Here is a 12,303-nt window from a genome sequence, read left to right as displayed (position 1 = left end):
ACACACACACCTGGGATTGAACTCAGGACTTTGCGCTTGCCAGGGAGGGGTGGTGCCACTGAGCTCCATACCCGGCCAGTTATCTCTTGTTTGCACTTGACATATGGCCTAACTCATGGCCTTGAACACACAAAGAATTTGGGGCTCACTTACATGCAAGTGTAGATATATGTGAGTTTAGGTAGAGACTGATACGGGTACTCAAACTGAGATTAAATTCAGTATGGTTCTTCATGTTATCTTTGATACTGGTCTGCATTTGGGGGTAGAATAGCTGCTAAAAGCAAAAAAAAATTGCATTTCTTTTCAAAATGTCCTGTGCCATTCTATAATTTAGGTTCTCCTTAAAACATAACACCTATGTGTGCCCCAGTCACTGTGGGCATATGGATAGGATTATGTAAATACACTAATTCTTCTTTAAATTTATCATTAAAATATTATCAGTAATATAGCTGGAATTTAACTTTAGGTAAACTAAAGAAGTCTCATGTAGAAGACAAGCTGAAATCTTATGTATAGATTCTTTGAAATGCAAGGACTAAGATTATAGCTGTTTGTAGCAGTGGGGACTGATCCTAGGGCCTTGTTCATGTAAGGCAAGAACTCTATCCAGCCTTTTAAATTTTATTTTAAGACAGGGTCTTCTAAGTTCCCTGGGCTGGCATTAAACTTGTGATCCTCCTGGCTCAGCCTCCCAAGTAACAGATTATAAGCATGCACCTCCATGCCAAGATTATAGTCTTTGAACTGAGTTGATGTGAAATGGCGTTGTGCAGACCATTTCTTTCAACAGCAGTCATTGGTAAGAACTCAATATTAAGAGCACCAAAGTTTTAGGTGAGGTACTTCAAAAAAAGAGGTGGCAAAATGCTATAATTAGTGGAATTTTGATTTTTTGATATTCATGCTTGCTAATTTGGAGTTAAGGATAATCCAACACAGCGTTAAAAGATGAAGTGTGTGGGAAACTGAGAATCCTTGAGCTACCGTAGGTGCCAGGGATGCACAAAAGAAGTACAGTTGGTGTTTCGGGGCTGCACCTGACTTCACAGCAGTTGGATGGATCCCAGTTGTTTTCCCAGTAAGAACTTGAAAGTTGCAAATATGGTATAATTTCTTTAGCTTATTGTTGTGCCTATCTTTCCCATGTCTGGGCAGCCAATAAGTATTCTGTGGATAGAAACAGTTGTTTTATTTTGATTACTGGCCCTTGAGTGTAGTATGGGAACTGGGTGAAGAAATGATTTAGAGAAGACAGTAAGTGATAGCAAATCTCGAAGACTACAGCCATCCAGGTACACAAGCTCATCCTCCATTGATTCAAGCGAAATTATTCCCCTAGGTCAGCATTTGGGGAGGGGGGCTCTAGATTTCCTAGGTTTCTGTACTGTGCTGATGTTACAGAAATGGCATAGCATGGACCGTGTTCAGCTGAGGTAGTCAGGATTTCAGTTGAAATGTAATGACACAAGCAGCAGTGCTGTGGAGGCTCAATTTTTTTTTCCACAAGCAAATTATTCACACTCAAACAATCCAAAGTTAATGGCCACCTTGGAGCCCAGGAGTTCCAGCAGAAGGTCACTTCCCTTGAAAATGTTCCTATTTCACAGTGAGAGTCCTGGCCTGACTCCCTGGCTGAGGTTCCTCCCCCAGGATCCCTGCCCCCAATGCCTGCCCTTCAGCCCTCCTGCTTCCTAGTTGGGTTTGGAGGAGACAAAGCAGGAAGAGAGCATTGGGTTTTCATGCTTATGGTAGCACCACCCAGTTGGCTCAGGAGTTAGATTTAAAAGCATGGAGACATTTAATCACTTCACAGGCATTTGTTGTTGTTGTTTTAGCCTGAGAGCATCCTTCTTGAGGCCGAGCAGAGTGGTCTGTGGAGTGAATGGGATAGTCTTGGTGCCGGCCCACAAGGAGTTTACGGTCTCATGTGAATGCCAAGAAAAGCAGCTGCTGGAGCTGGGCGATAATGAGCAGAAAGGACCAACAGAGGGTGCTGTAGGGCATGAGCTGAAGGTGAGGGGCAGGGAAGAATCTCCTGGAGCTGGCTGGGAAAAGATGGAGGAAGAAAAACATTCTAGACCAAAGATCTGTCTGCACAAAACCCCTCAGCAAAAGAGTGACATGAAGAACAACAAAAGGCCAGTATGGCTGGAGCAATGGCAGGAGGAAAGGGGTCTTTTTACTCCAGTGCATATTAACTGTACAGAATAACAGGTTTTACGGTGATACTTTCAAACACAGAGCACAGTTTGCTCTTATCCTTCACCCTTCCTTACTCTCCCCTCTCTCCCCAAGGAAAGGAGGAGTCCTGCACATCACGTGGCTGAAGAAATAGGCGTGTAGGCCATGGGTGATCTTTAGAGCCATGCAAAGGCTCTGGACTTGATACCAGGAGCACCAGAAAGCTTTGAAAGATTTTGGGTTGAGGAACGATTTAGTAAGATTTATTTATTAATTCCTAAAAGCTGCTCATTTTCTCCATGACCCCCCAACATCTCCAGTGGTCCCTCCATCATGGTCCTGGGGGACTTGCCAAAGTGTGTTAAGTCCCGTTACTTTGAATCTTCCTGATTGTCAGTAACATACTTAAATTGATACTTAAATTGAATTTCCAAAGTGGACCATCAGCTTCTGAAGTTTGGAAAGAATGAAAATGGTGGAGGAGGGCATCTGTCTTAGTCACTTTCTTGCCACTAGGACCCAATACCCGACACCTACAATTTAAGAGACATTTTGGCTCACAATTTTAGTCCAGCGTTGGCTGGCGCCAAGATGGGATGACCTGGCAGAGGGGCGTAGCGGAAGAAAACTGCGCGTCACAGCATCCAGGAAGCAGAGAGGTGAGGAGCAGTGGCACATACCAGTAATCCCTTCCAGGTCACCCCCAGTGATCCACCTCTTTCACTCAAATCCTTCCATTCAACAGAAAGTTAGCTATCTCGCCCGCATGGTCTAATCACCTTCCAGACGCCCTGCCTATAAGCACAGGAGGTTTTTTGGGGGGGGGATGTAGTGATATAAGCCATAACACCAGCATCACCACCCACGTGTCCTGGCCCATGCTGGTGTATAGCACAAGTTCCTCTGGGACTGTGTCATTTAGCCCATCAGAGCAGAGTCATTCCAGGGCCAGAAGTGGAAGAGACAAGACAGGCCATAAAAAAAATCAAGTCCACTTTCTCCAAATTTTATTTTTCTATATGCATCTCCAACTATAAGGAAGAATTTTTTTCCTGAGAAGACAGAAATACATTATTTGTTTGGGTTACAGAGTTTAGAACAGACCAAATGCAAATGGAAGGGTGTAGAGACTATAGCTTTTGCTCATATATTTACACGCATGTGTGTGCATGTGTCTACTTGGATACACATAAAAGTGCTCCACTTTGTCAGATATGACAATGGCACCGTGACTAAGTGGCATGCTATGTGGGTGACTTTTCAAGCTCTCTGCTTGATGTCCTGGGTCTAGTGCTGGGCATTGGAGTACAGAGAGGTGGAATGAATTCTTCCACTAGGGAATTAACAGGATATTGAGGACGTGGGACATGTGTCCAAATGTTTACAATGATGAGAAAGCATGTGTTCACCACCAGATGGGAGGAAAACTTAATTGAGAAGCTAGTAGCAAACTGCTAATTACCCCACAGGATCTTCTGTCTGCTAACTCCAAAGTAACTGAGTTTTAGCAGAGTGCATAGTGTTCTAGCCCCACCTCCCCCAGTGTTGTGACGTAGAGTCATGAGACTAGGTTCTGGCCCGCGTTGTGTAAGTAATATGTGTCACTTCCAGCTCAGGATACTAAAAGGAGAGAGTGTGACCTCATTTGGTCCTTGTCCCTTCCACTGTGTCTGGGAAATGAGAACTGGAGTAAACACCTTGGATTCAAAAATGAAAACTAAGACTGAGGATTGTAAAGAGTTCTCCCTCCCTTGGTCTGTTTTCAGCCACCCACTTTGGTGACTGTTGAAGACAGGAACAGTCTTCCTTCTTATTGCAGCCATAGCATTTGCTTGTTTTTGTGGTATGGGGGGTTGAACCCAGGATCATTGCACTGAGCTACATCTGCAGTCCTTTTTTATTTTTTTGAGACAGGGTCTTGTTAAGTCACTAAATTGCCCAGGCTGTGCTTGAACTTGCGATCCTCTGGCCCCAGTCTCTCAGGTTACTGGGATTACTGGTGTGTGCCGCCACTCCCAGCAGCATTAACAAAAATAGCAGCTTGGCCTATAGCAAACTAATAAATGGCTCAAAGGACTTTCAAGTCAATAACCAGCTCAAATGCCTCCTCATCCGTAGACCTCTGGTCTCCTGGCCTATGGCTGCCACGTCACCAGTAGTCAACCCTCTCTGATTTGTTCCATTTAATAAGTGGTTAATTAATATTATCAACTATTAGTTATTATCCCTCCTCAATTGTACATAACTCTTGGTCTCCCATTGTCCTACCTCTGTGCTCGGGCTATTCCTTTGGCTTGTGAAGGAAAGCTTCCCCAAGTTTTATCAAATTTCTGTCCAAATTCAAGGCTCTCTCTAAATCAATTCTCTCCAAGGTATTCATTGATTTACAAAAAGCCAAATGTATGATAGTGCTGAAGAAATGAAACTCAGCACCTTTAGATCGGAAGAGTTCCCACTTCTATAGGTGGTCTTTGATTAACTGGCTCAGTTTCTCCATGTCCTCCAGAAAAACAGAAGCAACAAGGAGGCCGAGAAGTCTCAAGCTCTGGAGTCTACAAGCTGGAGTCCACAGTGCAGTTCTAGTCCCCAGATTGCCCAGGATGGAGACTGAGGAGGAGGCAACATTTCATTATCTCAGAGTTTGAAAGCCAGAGAAAGCCAGTGTCTCAGCTCAAAGCAGCCAGACAGGGGGAGTTCCCTCTTGTTCTCTAGAGCTCAGCCTTGTTTTTTTTTTTGTTTGTGGTACCAGGAATCAAACTCAGGACCTTGCACTTGCCAGGCAGGCATGGGGCCACTGAGCTACATCCCCAGCCTGTCAGCCATTTTGTTCTATCCAGGACTTCAACTGATTGGATGAGGGTCTCTCACAGGGAGGGCAATCTACTCCATCTTCCAGTTCAAATGTTCATCTTATTCCCAAGCACTCTCACAAACACACCCAGAATACTTGTCCAAATGCCTGGGCACCCCATGGTTGAGTTAAGTTGACACATAAAACTATCCATTACAGTTGCTAAGAATCTAATGTTCTCACCTAAGAAAAGATTTACCACGATGAAGGTTGTACTGTATGTTAGGCACTAGACTGGATACTTTATTTATAGTTTGGTCTTTGTTGAGATAGGAAATACTGTCTCCAACTTACTTATCAGAAATAAAATATATGGCTCAGAGAGGTTAAATAACATGCCTGAAGTTAATCAGCCTGTTTAGGAACAGACTGGTAACTCAAAGATTCTGAAGTCTTCCTTTCCTATTGCTCCTCTCCGGGTCTTGATGCCACTTTTTGATATTGAGTTATCAACACAGTATGACTTTCCTGCTGCACTCCTCTGTATGGAAAGCACCTTCTCTACCCTCCCTAAGCTTATTTTGAAATTTTATCTAAATTCAGGAACTTTCCCAAGATAAACTGGCCTGCAGCTCACATGGATATACCTCCAAAACTCATTCCAAATCTAGCCACTTCTTTCTCTGTTGCTCCCATAGTAGTCTACAGTCTCTTTGTTGCCCTCTGGATGATGACTTGAAAAGGCTTTGAATGGATCTGCATTGTTGCCCTTCCCTGCAATTATTCTTCCATGTACTAGTGAGACTGAAGTTTTCTAAAAATAAAATCAGGCGATATCACTACCTCTCTTAAAACCCCCATAACTTCTGGTAACATGTAGAATAAACTACGGATTTTCTACCTTGAGCGGTAAAGCCCTCCATGTTGTGGCTGTTCCTCTTTGCCTCCATCCTACATTTCAAACCCGTGGTTCTTCCTTCTGTTCTGGCCGAGAGCCAAGCTTGGCCTTGCAACAGTCACTGTGCCAGATGTTCTGCCTGCCTGGAATGTCCTGCACCCTGGTTCACTTGAGCTTGAAATCATCAAATCAAGCACAACATTGTTGAAATGTCACCTCCTCTGAGGGGCCTTGCACCGGAAATAATCAGGGACTAGGTAAAGAGTCATTCTTTATTTCATTACCCCACCTGCATAATATATACAGCTTATATTAAATGCTATTTGTTGTTCGTTCATTTACACAGGCTCCAAGAGGGTGCAGAACTGGGTCTTATTTTCACTTACCTTTATACAACATAGAACACAAAACATATTCAAAACTGCCTGCTGAAGAAATGAATGACCCAACGATGGTGGCAACCCCAGGGCCTCATGGTTTCAATATGACCGGTATTCCAAAAGTTAGGTTAAAAACAAAAGTACTCTTAGTCTTGTGTTCCACTTAATTTTTCCAAAGAATGGACACTGAGACCAAATGAGTTTTTAGAATTGTTAACATTATAGTTTTCAGATTTTTAAGAAGTTACTATTCCGATTCAACATCTTTAGAAGACTTAAACTGAATATCTAAAAAAACCCAAAAAATTCTGCCCAGCAGAATGGAATTATTGATTTAATTGGAGAAGGGGAGAGAGGCAGGAGGCAAAACAGGGGCAGAAAACCTGTATTCCCAGGGGGCACCTACAGGGGTGGGGTGGGGATGGGAGCCGGAGAACAGCATGGGGACAGAATGGGGGTGTTGAGCTAGGAGAAGGACAGCACACCCAATCCATTTTCTCTGAGCTGTTTTACCCAATTCATTTCATAAAACAAGAAAAACATCAACGGAAACCAAGCAGGATAAAAATGGTAACCATAGCTCCATGCAAGCCATATAGTAACTTTTGTTTTACGTCAAACAGCTTGTGAGAGGTTGGATCTGGTTTTAAGTGGTCATGGATTCTGCTTACCAATGAATGTGGTGTTTCATTTTCCAAGGGAGAGGAATATAATATTATTCTTCATTAGGAACCAATATTTCAGGCCTGGTATTGAATAATTATGGGACTGCTGAAAGCTTCCAAATAGGAGTTCGCCCTCCACTCCGCAGCTTGGCTCAGGTTCCCATTCCAGCTACTTTAAGTGCTTGTAAACAGCATTAGTTTTCCATTACAAGCTAGGAAATGTGACTGCACTACGGCAGCCGGCGGCACCAGGTCCCTGGAGAGCGCCTGCTAGGGAGGCCGTTTCCTCACATCTCATTTTTGTCTGTAACTCAATGGTGAGGTTGAGTAATCGCTGAAGCTCCATGTCTTCCCATCCTATTCTGCCCCACTAACTTATAAAACAGCCTGTGACCTGCCTGAGGACTAGTGGATCAACCAGATGTTTCCTGAGCAAAGACAGCATCCATTTCCCCTTGGACATCATCTTGTGAGAGGGGAGGGCTGGCAGGGCTCTCCCCCAGCTGACATCATTGGGCGAGGTGGCCTGGGGGAGAATTTCAAAGCAGAGAAGCTTGGCCAGGGAAGAGCTCAGCTGGCAGCTGCGTGCTAGGATTAACTGACCCAGATAACCAGGGAGAAGGAATCAGCAATTTGAGTGTGTTTGTTCTCCAGCAGGAAGTCGCCTGCCTCTCTCCCACCTCCTGAATACTATAGGCTAAGGGAGCCTTTCTCGTGTGGTACCACATGCACAGCCAGGATCGTGATCAATTGCTGCCCATCCTGACTCCTTACATTTTCTAACCTTTGCTTGAAGTGAAATAGGTTTAATTCCTTGCAATTAATAACAGTATTAATGAATCCTCCTTCCTTAAACAAATTCTAAAGAATCTATGATTTTCAGTCATCTATTTATAGATCATTAGCTTGTTAGAGGTGGTGTGTGAAGATCTAGTTACATAAAATATTTTTTTAAATCTAGAAAACAACTGATAGGGAATGGGTACTAAAAATAAAGCATAAATAAGCAAATAGAATGTGTGCACCATCATTATGATTTCATAAAAGAAAGGTGAATTTAACCTCTTCTGCCTCCAACCATTCAGGGGCTTTTTTTTAATGCTCTTCATCTAAACTACTGAGACCTAAAAAGTTCTATAGGACCTAGGATCTGGCCCCAGCCTACTCTTCAAGCCACACCCCCTCCTTTACTTATTCCTTTCCAGATTTCCCTCTATTCCTCAAATCCATCATGGCCTTTGATTATTTTGCTATTCCCATCTTCCCCAGATCTCTATGAGGCACAGTGTTTAGGGGAGGCAGTCCTCTGGCATGAATCCCAGGGCTCCCTGTCACCTGGTGTGGGGACCACCGCATTGATTATGCCCAAAGCAGGCTGTGAGCACTGCAGGCTGTCAAGAGTTAACCCCACAATTGCCTTGTTTATACAAGTGAGTCCTATCAAAGCCTATGTGCTGAGGTCAGAGTGACTCTTATTCAAATTCCATTCCTAGAATTAAAAACTTCTTTACTAAAAAGACGAGGCTATTTGCTAATCACAACCTGTATTTTCTCTGTTCTGTTTTGTCTCTTCCTTTACAAGCCTTGCCTGCATCAACAACATATCCCTAGCATCTACACATCTCCCTAGCTACATCCCTAGCTCCTTTGCTCTGACTTAACTATGATGTCACAATAAGCTTTGGCTGGCCAGGGCCTTTGCTTGCTCAAGCCTCTGACTGCACAAATGCTGAACATCCTGGTTCTCCATATCTGTCACTTTAACTCTCTCTGTGTGTCTTTCTTTTCGCCTAGTGCCGTAGCACTGAACAGGATACCAGAACCCATTGCAGGGGCCTCCAGTAACCTGGTAGGAATTTCCTAGTGTGACACTGTCCTCTGTGGGCAGGTTCTAGCAAGGTGCTTCTCAAGAATAGAAGAGGGCAAGGGCTGGGGATTTAGTTCAGTGGTTTCGCCGCCTGCTGTGCAAGTGCAAGGACCCGAGTTCGATCCCTGGCACCAAAAGAAAAAAAGAAAGAAATTAGCCATAAAAACTCTAAGGCCCTTACCCCATACTTTGAGAAAGAGCCTTTCTGAGATTGGTGTCCTGACAGTAAAATATAATGGTGTGAGGAGAAGGAGGGAAGTGAGTCCCTGGGGTCCAGGAAGGATCTGAAGCAAGAATTGAAGTTCATGGGTAGAGCAAAGAGAGAGACTTCCACGAAGAGGAGGGATATAACAAGCAGCACTCTCTCCCAGAACCTGGACTCATGGCATGGGAAGGTCTGGTTGAACCTGCAAATGCATGGTGACTACTAGCGACCCCAGAGGCCTCCATGGAGAAACGCACCAGTGGAACAGAGCAGTGGACACAGTGGACTGCAGCAGCTGGTGAGTTTTCCGGTTTCAGACCTCACCCAGGCGTTGGGTGATTGGCTGGTAGCCATCTTGGAGAGGGGTCAACTGAATTCAGAACTCAGAAGTATCACAGTGACTTTATGTTACTAAATTAAATGAACATAATTTAGTCTTTAGCTGACCTGGTTTCCAGCGAGCATTCAACAATATTTATATTGCATCCTTCTTAGGACATAGTGTTTACCTGATTTTTCTCCTATTTTTAGTAATTTCTCTACCTCCTCTTTCAGGCTTGTCTCCTACTTGCCAATAAATGTTATAAATGCCTCAGAAAAAAAAAAGAATAGAACAGGGCAAAACTGATGTGCACATCTAAGATCAACCTGTGAGACCGTGACTCCCAGGTTTGCTCATTAATCTCTGGCTTTTCTTACTTGTTCTCATGAAGCAAGATGCCATTTGTGGGCCACTCTGTGGAGAGGACAGCATGACAAGGTACTGGCCTGGGAGTAAGTGAACCCTGCAGCCACCTTCTGAGTGAGATTGGCAGCAGAGCCTTCTCGCAGAGCATGCAATGACCACAGCCTTTGTGGACAATGGCTGCCTTGTGAGAACTCCTGAGCCAGAGGACCCAGCTAAGCCATGGGCAGGCTCCAGACACAGTGAAACTGTGAGATAATAAATGTTGTTAATAAATGGTAGTGCTGATGCATATCTGTAATCCCAGCACTCTAGGAGGCTGAGGCAGGATTGCAAATTTGAGCCCAGCCTGGGTAAGTTGGCAATTTAGAGAGATACTGTGTCAAAATAAAAAATATTTTAAAAGGTTGGAGATGTAGCTCAGTGCAAAGGCCTAAGGTTCAATCCCCAGTACTGTAATAAACAAACAAACAAATATAATTTTTTAAATTAAGAAATCCTGAGATAATTTGTTAGGTAGCAATTGATCACTAACATGATGCTCCACTTCATTTAGATCTCTGCTCAAATACCTCCCTCCCTAAAGGAGTTTCTCACCTCCAGACAAACAAAACAAGAAAGATTGATCACACATTGCTTTCTTCCCCCTTCCCAACTTTATTTTTCCTCATAGAAATTATTGCTACTCACATTTATATCATATATTTCCCTCTCCTACCAGAATGAAAACTCAATGAACAACATACCTGTCCTTGTACTGGTGAGCAAGATGGACATGTGTTTACCTCAAGGATTGACTGACAAATTAGTGTCGGGTGACTATACACCAGGTCCAGTGTTTACAGGTTATTTGGCTCCAGTTCTCTGGTATCTGGGCTAATTAATTTTAGTTCATCGTCTCAGCTGATTTTGTTTTGTGCCTCTGTGTGTACGTGTTTAAGTTGTTGTTATGCCGTTCTGATTGGATGATGCACCTTTCTACACCTTTAACTGAGCCTTTGATTAAAATACTGTATAGGTTAGAGTCAAGGGCAGAGCTATTGATGTCTATTGTTGAATAAATATAATTATTTGGAAAGTTTTTGCTTTACGCTCTGCTAAAATCCGTCTTCTTCCTTCTACTAGCTTTAGCTTTTTTCTCAGAAATAATGTAGAAGAATATGTCCATTTCTTCATTTAAGACCTTTCATCGTTGCTCTATTAACTATTTCTTAGCATTTAATTACCGTGTGTTGAATTGATTGTCTCTTTTCTATGTTATAAACTTTTCTCAGCTCTTCAGTGTTTCTTTCTTTTGTCCCAGCTTTGGAAGTTAAGACTGCAGGTTTAACTTTCTGTTCCAGAGCAGGTGTCTGGGTTTCACTCCCCACCTGGGTTCCAGGGCAGGTGGGCCTCCTGGGTTTTCTCCTGGGTGGCCTCCTGCTTCACCAGCACCTGAACATTGCCCTAGCTCTCTGCCTCAGGCCCACATCCCTGGATCTCAAGCCAGAGTCTCCTCTCCTGCCAGGTGCGTGTGCAGTAGCCCATGCACGCATGCGCAGCAGAAGTGGTAGAAGGGGTCGGTCAGCTTGGCTCTGCCCTGCCTCTGAGGTACCAGCAGCAGACTATCCCTCAGCACCGATCATCTGTGCTGCTCCTGTCCTTTACAGCTAGGCTGGTCCACAAGCATCCCAACCTACAGCTTCCTCCACAATTTTATGGTTTTGTTTTGTTTTTCCAGTACTGGAGATTGAAACCTGGGCATTTCACGCTGAGGTACATTCCCAGCCCTTCTTTTTCATTTTGGGACAGGGTCTCACTAAGTTGTAAGTTGCCCTCAAACTTGTGGTCCTCTGGTTCAGCCTTCCAGTGTGCTGGGATTATAGATTTGCACCACCATGCCCTCTCCGTTCCTGTTTGTTTCTGGACTCAAAGGGTAACAACTCGTATGTTCTAGTCCTTATGTTTTTATTCTTGTGCATGTGTGTATGCATGTATTTATAGTCATACTTCATATTTTTAAAACATGTAAATATGAATATATATTTATATCTTACACATATATCTAGGTATACAACTAGGTCAGCTTATCCACCACCTGGAAACAATTCTATTTCCTTTTCTGTTAGCCCTTCACATACCTGGAAGATAATTTTCACACTCTTCCGCCTCGGCACAAACATCTGCAGTTCTGATAATGATTGTGCTAGTATAATTTTCTGGCCTCTTGAAACTCTCCCCTCATTTCTCTAGACACAAAGTCTGTTACCTGGTCTGGCACCTAACATGGCCAGGAATACTCACAGTACAACAGGATTAGCACTTCTTGCGTCTATTTTTTTCTGTTAATGTTAAGACTTGCTTATCTTTCTAAAAATAACCAATTTCTTTTCCACTACTTTTCTAAATTTTAAATGTATCATCTCTGTTAAGCAACAGCTCTTGCCTTCTCTACTTGTATAACTGATCATTAACAAAAATGAAGGACTTTCAGGTCCGGGATGTAGCTCAGTGCCACTGTGCTTGCCTGGCAAGCACAAGATCCTGGGTTTGATTTTTTTTTGTGGTACTGGGGTACCACAAAAAAAAAAAAAAGAAGAACTTTACCCCAAACCTTAGTGAGTTTTGTTATGTTAGTGTTAACCT

General features: G+C 43.4%; 1 long non-coding RNA gene across 1 annotated transcript; it reads left to right on the top strand.

Moving 5' to 3' along the window:
- Positions 1 to 8,436: 8,436 nt before the first annotated feature.
- LOC110344848 (uncharacterized) lies at positions 8,437 to 10,667 on the top strand. Its single transcript, XR_002387741.2, has 3 exons — positions 8,437 to 8,770; positions 9,160 to 9,291; positions 10,400 to 10,667. It is a non-coding gene; the product is annotated as an uncharacterized LOC110344848 (long non-coding RNA).
- The last annotated feature ends 1,636 nt before the right edge of the window (positions 10,668 to 12,303 follow it).

This window comes from Heterocephalus glaber, unplaced genomic scaffold (assembly GCF_053883595.1).
Source record: "Heterocephalus glaber isolate CG9 unplaced genomic scaffold, H.glaber_assembly_v1.0 deba00001773, whole genome shotgun sequence".
NCBI classification, from domain to species: domain Eukaryota; kingdom Metazoa; phylum Chordata; class Mammalia; order Rodentia; family Bathyergidae; genus Heterocephalus; species Heterocephalus glaber.
This window is presented reverse-complemented; position numbering and strand designations above follow the sequence as displayed.